Raw genomic sequence first — 12483 nt, forward strand, 5'->3', positions numbered from 1 at the left:
ATATAAGTCAGAAACGACTTGGATGGCTTTTTTTGAGTTTGGGTTTTTTAAAAACATTTTTCACTTTAGCATAATTTTCTTATCTAAGATTTATTTTTTAATGCAGATTGACTACTAGCTGGTTCTTTTTTTAAAAGGTCGATTATATACTCTATACACGTGAATATTTGTTAACTTTCACGTTCACAAAACAGGTTAAGGAACTTGGACTTTAGGCCTTTTCTTATCCTTCAGGTTCTCAAAGTTGCAGACTCGAAAATTTCACGACTCTTTTATTTACTTGTTTTACCCTAGGTGCTGTGCTACCTTCTACCCAAACTGAAAAACACAGAATATATATTATTTACTTCCTCAATTTTTGAAAGCTGCTCTCAGCAGTTTGAGAGACTTCTTTTTTAGCCCATGATACATATTTTTTGTGCCTTCTCATAAAACCGCAACTCACTGTCGTGGAGTGCATGCTGATTCATAGCGACCCCCTTCCTGTGGGTTTCTGAGATTGGAACTACTTACAGAAGTAGAAAGCTCAATCTTTCCTCTCTTGAGGTGCTAGTGGTTTTGAACTGTCAACCATGCAGATCAAAGCCTAAGGCTAACCACTATAGGACCAGCACTCCTAAAGTGTCTCTATTGGTGACAACTGACACCACAGCACATCGACTCAATGACTGGATGATTCAATGACACAACTGATTCATATTTGCTACTACTTGTTCGACAGTTCGTTGAGGCCTGGGGTGCTGTTTTATTAAAATTTCAGGAAGCCCCCACTGACAGAAAACCACATAAATATTTTGTTGTGGAGTCCCTTTCTACTCAATGTATTACAGCATTGCACTGCTCCCTCCATAGGCTTTTCCCAATTGAAATGGTTATGGAAGCAGACTGTCAGACCTTTCTTCAGTAGTGGCTCTAAACAAACAATGAGCTAACCAAAACCCATTTCTTCCTAGTCAATTCCCACTCCTAAAAGCTCTATATCAAAGTTAAGGACCGAGTAGAACTGCTCCTTAGGGTTTCTTTTTTTTTTTTTTTACTTATATTTCAATAAATCATTTTATTTGGGCTCTTACAACTCTTATAACAATCCATATATCACTTGTATAAAGCACATTTGTACATATTTGCCATCATCATTTCTAAAACATTTTCTTTCTACCTCAGTCCTTGGTATCAGCCCCTCATTTTTCCCCTCCCTCCCCAATACCCCACCCTTATGAACACTTGATAATTTAGAAATTATTTTAATTTTCATATTTTACAGTCTGCTTTCTCCTTTTACCCACATTTGTGTGGTCCTTGGCATAGGGGGCAGGCATTGTACATTGATCATTGTGATTGGTTCCTCCTTTGAGCCCTGCTTTCCCCCCTTTCCTTCTACCCTCATGTTATCACTACTCTCATTATTGGTCCTGAGGGGTTTATCTGTCCTGTATATTTTGAGAGCCTTTTTTTTTTTTTACATTTTATTAGGGGCTCATACAACTCGTATCACAATCCATACATCAATTGCATAAAGCACATCCGTACATTCCCATGCTTTGAAAATGATTAGGGCTCCTTAGGGTTTCTGAGACTAACTCTGTACAAGTGCACTGTCTCATCTTTCTTCCATGGAAGAGCTGGTGCGCTTGAGCCATGTGCTGTCTGGCTAACAGCCCAATGCTTATCCCATAGTGCTGCCTGAGCTCCTCCAGTGTTCAAGTCACCAATCTTTGTGTTATCAGGCATACTCAAACCATTGTATCACCCCGGGACACCCAGTCGTGCAAGGTATAGCAAATGTTATATATGCATAGTATTGAAGGCAAATAAATATTTGTTGAATAGCTGAGGAATTAACTATGCATTTATTCTTTCATGATGATTTGTTAAATCGTTTTGTATTTGGCATCTCTTGATGGTTCAACCATATAACTTCCTCTAGTGAGTCCTTATGTGTCACCGTGAATTACTGAATTGAAAGAGTTTTGTGACCATCCATTTTTGTCTTCCTAATATTTACTTGCTTTTTGTAATACAAATGTAGCCTGAGTTGCTTGTGTCAAAAAAGAAGATTCAATGATCTAATTGGAGTTTCTTCTTCTCCCAACAATACTTCAGTGTTTTTTAAAACACTGTAATACATGATACACTCACTATATAAATGCAATTTTCTTTGTTATTATTAAAAACAATCATTGCTAACAGATGAAAAACAGTGAGGGATTTGGGTGAGGACAGTGCTAAAAACCCACTAAATAGGAAGATTACATTCTTCTGTGATTTATTAATTCTGACAGTATAGTATTTGGGGCTCCTCTATTGAATCAGGAAAAAGTGTGCTCCCGTAAATTGTCTAGATGATCAAGATTCATCAAGAAAGTGTTAAATTGCTTCAATATATTCTGATGAATAAAGGAGAAAATAGCATTAAACCAGAAAGACTGCCAATACAACAGCATTACATTATTTTTGCCAGAAAAGTGACAGATGGAAGAAGATGGCGTCCAGTTAGACTGACCCACCCAGAGCTCCTGCTGCCAGACCAGAAAATTGGGAGGTAAGGTGAAGGAAACCGGGAGGAAGAGTCCTGAAATTGGAATCAGGATACTAGGGTCTGTCCTGAACCCCGCTTTTTAAAATTTTCACTCACAAAGTGAACCAAGAATGCACTAAATCGCTCTAGGTTCAGTGTGCCAGGCTCATGGACTCTAGATGAGCAGCTACGAGTGCCCTAGTTTGGCAGTGAGTAGCGATTTCCGCAGGGTGACATCCAAAAGGGGACATCATCCCAGACACAAGAAGAACCTCTGAAAGCTAGTCCCAGGACCCCACACCTGTGTTCCCTGCACTGTTAGCTGCCTTGAGCACTTAGCCTGCGGGTTGGTGTTGGTGGGTAGCCATAGATTTAGAGCAATCGAAAAGACATAAGTAAATTTACCTGAGTCAGATCCCAGTGTGGCAGAAAAGAAGCAGGTAGGTATGGTACAGGTGAGAATTCAATTCCAGTTAGATCTCCTCCTCTGGGGGTCAGCGTGACGGCCCCTAAACCAGGGCACCCCATAAGTCCAATATAAAAGAGAGAGAAAAAAAATAAAAATTTCAAATCCCAGGCTCATTGTTTAACTCCAAGACAACTGGTAGAAGAGAGCAAGTCTCAGTTTCAAAATAACGTAATTCCATTTCAGCTGGCCAGGGGAAAAATACAACCAACCCCCCCCCCCCACTCCTGTGATCTTGCCTTCAGAGGGTAATTCCTCCCAGCATCTGTGGGACCATACACCAAGTGGGCACACCACCTGGCTACCTTGAGGCAGGGTTGAACCTCATCCAGCCCCATCGTCAGGCGATCAAGCTTTAGCTATCTCCTTCCTCACTATTCTTTTTTTCTCTATTTATTCTCTCTCCCTTCTGTTTTTCACACGGCAGTCTGTCTCAACAGGCCCAGTTTTTTCTCTTTCTTTTTAATTATTTTTCTCTCTTTTTCCTCGTCTCTCCCTCTTATGCCTTTCATACACCACTAACTGCTACCAGGCTACTACCTTCTGCCTAAGGCAAACCCACCCAAACTGCAGGGGGAACGCCAGCCTGCCTTCCCTGGGAGGACTTCCCACCACACAAGGCAGCTGTGTCTGGAATGCTCCACGCTGCGGAGGAATCCTCAGTAAGGCCTCCCTGGTGGCCCTGCTAACTAGGGCAAGTCCGCCCAGCTAACTAGGGCAAGTCCGCCCAGCTAACTAGGTCAAGTCTGCCCAGCACCAGTGGAACCCTGCACTGAAAATGCACACCGACCTGCCACCTTGGGGCAGGGTTTGAACCCCTCTAGCCCCATCAGGGTCAGCTATCTCTTTTTTCTTTAGCTTTTTCTTCTCTCTTACCCTTAATAGTCAATCTTGGCGAGCACAGATATGTTTTTCCGTTCTTTCCCTTTCTTTCTAATCTCTTCTTTCCCCCTTCTTCCTCTTCTTTTCTTTTTATCTCCTCACTCTCTTTCCTTCTACATGCCACTGCTGGCTTCCAGCCAGCTACCCTCTGCCTAGGGCAATTTCATGAACCCAGTGGGGAGAGTGCCAGCCCCCAATAAAAGTACTTTAAAAAAAAACACTCCAAACAAAGAAGAGTCTTACTAAAGTTATATTCTCATTTTGCTATAATGTCCTATAGATTCTGAACAAATGTATCAAAAGCATTGAAAATAAATGTTTTGTTATGTTTTAATCAACTAAGTAACAACAATCACAATTATTATAACAGGAAAAGAAAATATTTAAAAACTACATAATCTCTAGTTATAACAAGAAAAGCCTCTTTTATGAAAAATAAATATCTAGCTCTTATAGTGTCTAGATCGACTAATTGATATTTTTGTCTGTCGGTACACAGAATTTCATGGCACTCTTAAAATGTACAATTGCATTTTTTTTAATTTTTGCTTCAGAGCATAAAATTTGAGTGTACTGAAATGAAAGATGGGAAAAAGGCATCTCCATTTTATTTCTAATATAGAAAAGGAGCTGAGAAAATGAAAATCTAGTGACGAGCCAAGCCTTAAAGAACAGTTGTAAACATGAGTGTTTGTATCTAGTTAAAGTGGCAAATTAGGGATGTTAAGCTGATTTTGTTATACTGCAATTGAAACAAACATATTTTACATAATATTAAGGCCTAAGAAATGTGATTTTCCAAAATCAAAACCAAAGGTACATATTTGGGATTTCTATGAATGTACTTTTGTCTTCGGCATATTATTTGTTATATTAAAAATCTGTAGAGATTTTTTTAATGTAGCTGTTGACTTCTTAAAACACAGACTACTGGAAGTAATTTTTTCAATTTTCTGATGACTTTGTCATATAATTAATTCAAACTAAAGTTTACCCTGTCGTTTTTCAATTTTCTCTTAATTTGGAGTGTCATATCGAATGAAGAACAATGTAAACTTAGTTTTAAAAATAGAGAAAATAATTTGTCATATAAATATTAGTCACATAAGTAAAATTATTTAGAAGACTATATTTAATGTGTTTTACAATTTATATAACCTATTGAGAGTGTCTTCGTTTTGAATAGTGTCTTTGATAACAGCATTATTTCTATTTGCTATTGTTATAAATGGAGTTCCTGGGTGGTAAAAATGGTTAATGGTTACAGAATAAGGTTGCAGTTTATCCCGAGGCATCAGCAAGAGAGATCTGGTAATCCTTCCCCAAAAGGACACAGCCACTGTTGGAAACATCGATGGACCATCGTTCTGCTCAGCCACACATTAGGTCACCATGAGCTGGAGTGGACCCAATTGGACATATTCATGTAGTTATTACTATACACAGTTTGGAGGAATTATGGTGGTGTAGTGTTTATGAATTGGACTTTGATCTGCAAGGTCGGCAGTTCGAAAACACCAGCTTCCCAGCAGGAGAAAGCAGGTGCTTTCTACTCCTGAATAGATTTACAGTCTCAGAAATCTACCAGGGCAGTGCTACCCTGTCCAAAAAGGCACAGCGAATTGGAATCGACTTGACGGCCATGAGTTAACTTATAAACAATTGGATTAATTATATCCAAAAGAATAGTCGTGACTGAAAATTTCCTAGAGATATATTTACTTTCTGTGTTAATCTGGGTTGACTAGAGAAACAAATTCATAGACACTCATGTGTACAAGAAAGAGCTTTATATAAAAGAGCAATTGTATATTGAGAAAACATCCTGGCCCAGTCCACCAGTCCAGACCAAGTCCATAAATCTGATATTAGCCTATGTGCCCGATAGCAGTCTATGAAATCCTTATCAGATCATACAAGACTTGCAATGCGCTGAATGCAGGAAGATCACAGGCCAGTGGAAGGAAAGTCTTGTGGGTCCAGTGGTGGTAAAAGCATGTCAGCACTCATGTGGGTCTCCACATGGCTCCTCCATCTCCAGGGCTCTAGCTACATCAGCATAGCAACATGTGGCTTGTCAACAGGAATGTCTCACAGGAAAAGTGTGTGTCCTGCTTCCCTGGAGAAAGACAGGAGTTTCCAGAATTCTCAGGAGAAAACCATGCCTACACAGAGGCACCATTGACTATGACCTGATTGACAGACTAGACTTCACCCCTTCACTCAAGTTGACAGGAGATTATTTTTCACTTACCGTATATACTCGTGTAAAAAAATGTGCTGAAAAACTGGAGTTCGGCTTATATACGGGTCAGTGGTACCCCAGCAAAGTGTAATATCTTGCGGATGATTGCCATTCCTCTGCTGTTCATTCAAAGCCTTGTTGACACTGCAGGGCTTTGAATGTTTGTTTACTCACATTTAACCAATCAGAGGCGTCCTATGACGTAGATGGCTCCAATTCGCAGAAGCACCTGTAGTGATTCACTTACGCTGGCAGCTGAACTGGTAAGGATGTGTCTGTGGCTGTGCTCTGTCTCTCCCCTCTGGTCTCTGTGTTAATTCACATCCTGCATTTCCCACCCTAGGCTTATGCTTGAGTCAATCAGTTTTTCTGGTTTCCCAGGTAATAATTAGGTACCTCAGCTTATACTCTGGTCGGCTTATATTCGAGCATGTACAGTATATTCAGTTGCTTGCTAAGCAGACTTACATGACTCTCACCTGTCTGCATTCTTGGTTGGGGGAAGTCTGGGTTCAGCTGAATCCTCCTTCCCATTTATATCCTCTCTTGGCTCTTCAGGTACTCACTGCAGCAAGCTAGAGAAGCATCTCATGTAAAGAAGCAGGTTTTAGGAGAAAAGCAACAAAAAATGCCAGCTCTCTTAAAAGCTAGCCCCCAAACTGCTATGTTTCATTTCCACTGCAATAGCCACGGGCCAGCTTATTCAATGAGAAGAGATATAACTGCACCTTCTCTATAGAAAGAGAATCAATGAAAATGCAGCCAATTTTAATCTGTCACAAACGTGTTCTCTCTTGCCACTTTTTTCTTTTCACTTTCCATATATGCTTTGATTTAAAGCAGATAAACAACATCAAATCAAATTCTAGATATTGAAGTATTGAATCATCTTTAAGAAATTCATTACCTGGCAGGGGAGATACCATGATCACGAAGGTGGTTTTCCCACGGCGAGGCTCATCTATTGCACTCCCGGATGTACTGACCCCTCTGTTTTCCCCAAATGTGGGAAACTTGACTGCATAATTTGTGGTTGTGGGGGACTCTGTGCTCTCCCCTGTCAAAAAAACACACAAAGAAATCCATGATTTTTATTAGTTTCTCTTTAAGTTTCTCATCCATTTGTTGCAATGGTGGTTTTCCTATCATTAGCTATGGTTTAAATCCATATATGAATTTTGATATATGCAAGTTTTGTAATACATGTAATACTTAATTGGGTTTTCTTCTACAAATGTGCACGCTCTACCAAACATTTCAAAATAGCACAAATTTTATTGAGGAACTTTCATTATTTTATCCATTTTCCTTTCTCTAGTCAAAATTATATAAAAATGAAATAAGCAAGTATAGAACTACTATTATCATGCTAAAAATAAATACTTAAAATGAGGAAACATAAATCTTTACAAGAGGATTTTTGTTGAAAATTTATAAAGGGGAGAAAAATAAAAGACAATGTGAAAAAGTGCTCAATAAAAGTAAAATAAATAAATATGTAAATAAAAGATAGATTCTGTATACTAAGGCTCAGGGTTTCCTTTTGTGTTCATATGATATTTGTCTTTTGAATAACACACCAGGACCATCCCAGAGACAATTTCAGTGTCTGATGGCTTTTGAAAGGGGAGCTGAAAGAGTAATTCAGACAGTTTTTCTCAGTGGGTGTTCGATACTACAATGATCTGCTAGATTCTGAACTCTGTGTTGAAAATCTTTGGGCTGACTGTAGTAGAGAGAGAACACCACAGAACATATAGAAAGAGATTCTGCGTATAGATATTTCCACCAGAAAACACTAGAAAAATACAAGGAGTGGGAGATAGTGGTTAAACTTTGGCCTTAACAGCAGGAAAATGTTAATTTAAAAGAACAAATGAGTGCATATTAAGCATTGTCAAAATGTTCAGATTGGGAAGGCCAAGAAGGAAATGTTCAGATGGGAAAGGCCAACTTTATTACTCAATAATAATACTTTCAAGTACCAAATGGCCACATCAATGTCTCAAAATAAATGACCTCTTCAAACTTTAACCTGAAGTCAAAGAGAGAGAAACCAGGGATAACTTTAGTATGTGTAAGCACTTCCATGGATCTGGATGATTTTGAAGGAGTGATGAAAGGGTTTGCACTGTTAGTTTGACAGCATCACTTGGAGTGTGATGGACGTTTCCAAACCTAGAGACAGTGAGAAGCACTTTGAACAGTTACAACAGTGAAGATGACTAATGAAGACGTGGATGATCAGTGACCTACAGCAAATAAGAGATACGATAAGTTTTAGTGAAATCTTATCATTTGATGTAAGGAAGAAGCCATGTGGCAATACTTTATTTCTGACTCTGCATCCTGCAGGCGTGGTTGAAAGTCATTAAAACACCCATCTCCTACCTGAGAGGTTGGCCCTTTAAAGTCACCAGCCAGTACACAGGAGGAAGACGAAGCAGCCTGCTTCTCTTAAGATTCAAGCTTTGAAAATCCTATAAGGTATTTTTGTTCTGCCCTATGTTGTCATTAAGTTTGAACTGCTTTTGCATCACTGGGTTTTGTTTGAAAGCCGAGTGGATGAGTTATCATTATTCAGGATCTACCGAGGATGGAAACCAGGACTGAAGTATTTAGGTCTGTATGGGAGTTTACTTTTGAACATAATTATTTAAACCGAGTCTGTAAATTCCAAGTTAGGTAAACAGGAACATAACAAAATATATATTTCAAATTTAGAAGACAGATCTGTGTGGCATATTGACATATTAACTTGTGACTCATCAGAGTATAGTGAGCTGAGATAAAATCTACTGAGTGAGTTTATGAAATTAAATTATGAATTACAGAAGTATAATCCCACAGGGTACAGTATGGAAACATCAATATTTCAGAGGGGACTTGAAGAGGAATCCATAAATTGATAATGTGGTTATGGAGTTCAAGATACAAGGAAAGACAAATAATAGAAAAAGGTGATAAGAGTGTTCAATGACAGACGTGTGCTGAGAAAGAGGAATGGATTTTGAAAGCGATTCACTTTATTTTTATGGAATTCACACTACAGTAAGTAAAGCAGTTAAAGAAAAATGAAAATATAAAACAACAAATTAGGAAAACAAGGAAGAGGAAAGATCATAGTTAATTAAACAGGTACACTAGGCAGGGAAAGAGCTATCATAAAGGGCATATATACTGTTATTGATAGCTAACCATAGACTATGGTCTGACTCTTGGCAACTCTGTGTACCACCGAATGAAGCCCCATCAAGTCCTGCTTGATAAGCTCGACGTAGGACAATTATGGAAGTTTGAATATGAATTAAATATTGCTTGTTTATATGCATGGTGGTAGTAATTTAATGTGAATTATATGCAAAATGGTGAATGTATACTATAAAGTTAGTAGCTATGGGAAGGCATGATATGCATGAAATATAAAGCCAAATACAGTAGGATGTTAGTATATTCAGGAAATAGTTTAATGATAATATCAGGTTTGGATGTTGCTAGTGGGGCAGATAACTTCTCTCCTGATTATCAGGTGAGAACTTTTTCTCCATCTAGGTTTATAATTATGTCAAAATGAGTCTTCATTTTAATAGGCTATTTTCAAACATACAGATGGCTGGTAAGAAGATGTGGATAATGGCAAAACATAAACTTGAAGCTAATTGTCCAATAATGAGGAAAGGCTGTTCAACTGCTTGGGCTCTGATTCATGTTAGGATGAGTGAACCTGCAACCTGAATGTAACGTATGTTTAGCGAAGTGGAAGGCCTAGCGAGGCTTCGTTGTTTGGATGCGTGACATAGAGGGCAAGTTGGAGAATGACAACTGAGATTGCAAAATGGCATATGCACATAGGAAGTATCCCTCGGGTTTAATGTGTGGTGGTGTGTTAACTGGATTGTCAAGGATATACCCAGCATATCAGGAGCAAGAAGGACGAGCATTAGTAGAAAAGAGATTGGTGTGAACACAACCATGAGGTTCTTGATAGTGAAATAAGGATGCAATGAAATTTTGTCAGTGTCTGAGATCAATCCTGATGGATTGTTGGAACTTGTTTCATGGAGAAAAAGAAGATAAAGTAAATATAAGGGTTAGTGCTATGACAGCAAATAGAAATGTGATTCCAAATGCTCAGGTTTCTTAAGAATAAATATGAACCTTAATAGAAAGCTCATTCAACATGAATAAATATTGAAGCTCCACTTGTGTGGAGATGATGGATGACTACACCATAATTTCCGTCAGCAAATATAAGTCACTTATGAAAATGCAATTATTGTATCTGATATGTAATGTATGGCTAAGAAAAGGCCTGTTACGATCTGCAGGATTAAGCAGATTTCAAGTAGCGACCCAAAGTTTCATCATGCTGGGACGTTGGATGGGGCAGGAAGTCAATAAAAGAATGATTTACAATGTTAAGGAGAAGATGAGTTCTTTTTTGAATGTTGGTCGATAGATGTCTTATAATTGTAATGCCACGATGATTTTTTATGTCATTGATTTTAGTTTGAGTGCATATAAGAATTATGATATATGTAGATTTGTAATAAGCATAGTGTTTGTAATTTGTTTTGTGGGTTTTCTTCTAAGCTTTCTCCTGTTTGTGGTACTTTAGGTTTGATTGTTTGTAGTTATATAGGATGTGGAATTGTTTTAAAAGTGGGGATGTCCTTTTTAGGGTTAATAATAATTTTATTATATGCAGGGGTGTGTTAGTATTTGGTTACACTGCCGCTAGAGTGACTGAGGCCTTCATGGTTTAGAGGGTTTAGTTGTTTTAGTGGTGTAGAGGCTGATTATATTCGGGAATATTTTGTTGTATAATTTTGGTAGTTGAATCATGGTAATGGCAAGAGGGTCTTTGCGTTTTCATTGTGATTGGAGTCACTGGGGGTCACTAGGTTAAAAGAACGAGTCCGAAAACAAAGGGAACTCAGAAAGAAAGCAAGCAGTTTTGCTAAACCTTTTGGTTGGAGGTAAGAATGGAGACTTTTATGAAGTAACTAATATTTTCAGGTAAGATTCTTTTTTTCTAACCAGCTTAGATAGAGAGTAAATGAGGCTAAATTTGGGCTAAAGTAAGTCTTGAGAGAGAAGAATTTGTGCATAATTAATGCGGAACTAGCCAAGACTATTTGAGAGTATTGAGAACCAGTGTCCCAGCCAGTTTGTTAATCCAGCTGGCTAGGGGTCTTCTTTTTCTCCGACCCTCTATTTTCGCTGGCTTGATGCCCTTCTCAAGGAAGCAAACTCCCTTTAGTGCCTAGCTAAAGAATGTGCTACTAAAGTGGAGTCTTCCTGGATTCCAAGATTTCCCACTGTCCTTCCACAACAGATGCTTTAGATTTTTGGTTGTCCATAGCACTTCCGATATTCATCATTATTATTCAAATGCAACATTATTCAAATGCATAAATTATTGTTTTCTACCTTTTACATGAATGTGACGCCATTAAAATACTATGGTTTGGGTTTGAAGTTCTTTAGTGCACAAAATGACATATTTCTCCTTTAACACATTGAAGAGGTCTTTTGCACACATCCCCTCAGTGCACTGTACCTGTTGGTTTCTTTAATGGTGCTTCCATGATGCTGCCTGTGGGTGCAGATAAAATGAAATCACTAGTTCAGTATATTTTCCTTTTATCACAATGTTTTCTATTGATTCAGTTGTAAATTTTTGGTTTTGTTTTCTTCACATTGATATGTAATCTATATTGAAAACTGCAGTCTTTGATCTTATCCCCAAGGACTTCAAGCCTTCTTGGCATTCAGCAAGCAAAGTTGTATCATCTGCAGATACCAGGTTGGTGCTAAGGAACCTTCTTCCAATCCTGAGTTGAATTCTTTATGAAATCCAGCTCATTAGATAGTTCGTTGGAATTTTAAAATTTGAATAACATTGGTGAAAGAATAAAACCCTGACCCACACCTTTCTTGATTTTAATCCATGAAGTAGCCAGTCTTTCAATTCTAACAACTGTCTCTTCAGCAGGGTAAAGATTCTCAATGAACCCAATGAAGTGTTCTTGAATTCTCTTTCTTCTCAGTATCACACATAGTTGCTATGATTCTCAGTTGAACACATTTTCATAGTCAGTAAAACCATAACCATCTTTCTGATAGGCTCTATTTTCAGTCATCATCCATTGGACATCAGCAACAATATCCCTAATGTTAGGTCCTCTTCTGGATCTAGTAGGATTTCGGAGAGCATCCTGTAGATGCACGGCTGCAGCAAATGAAAGCCCGGAAAGCGTTGCTCTGGGCACACCATTAAATTTGACTCTACGCGGAGGAGACAGCCCTGCTGCAGTCATATTGAGTGTCTTCTAATCTGAAGAACTCAACATCTGTCACTCTGTCAGA

At 38.4% G+C, this 12483-nt stretch overlaps 1 non-coding gene across 1 annotated transcript; it reads left to right on the forward strand.

Moving 5' to 3' along the window:
• The first annotated feature begins 7010 nt into the window (after positions 1 to 7010).
• Positions 7011 to 7171, forward strand: LOC142461822 (U1 spliceosomal RNA). Its single transcript, XR_012787013.1, has one exon. It is a non-coding gene; the product is annotated as a U1 spliceosomal RNA (small nuclear RNA).
• Positions 7172 to 12483: the final 5312 nt, after the last annotated feature.

The sequence above is a fragment of the Tenrec ecaudatus genome, chromosome 11, assembly GCF_050624435.1.
Source record: "Tenrec ecaudatus isolate mTenEca1 chromosome 11, mTenEca1.hap1, whole genome shotgun sequence".
Taxonomy (NCBI): Eukaryota; Metazoa; Chordata; class Mammalia; order Afrosoricida; family Tenrecidae; genus Tenrec; species Tenrec ecaudatus.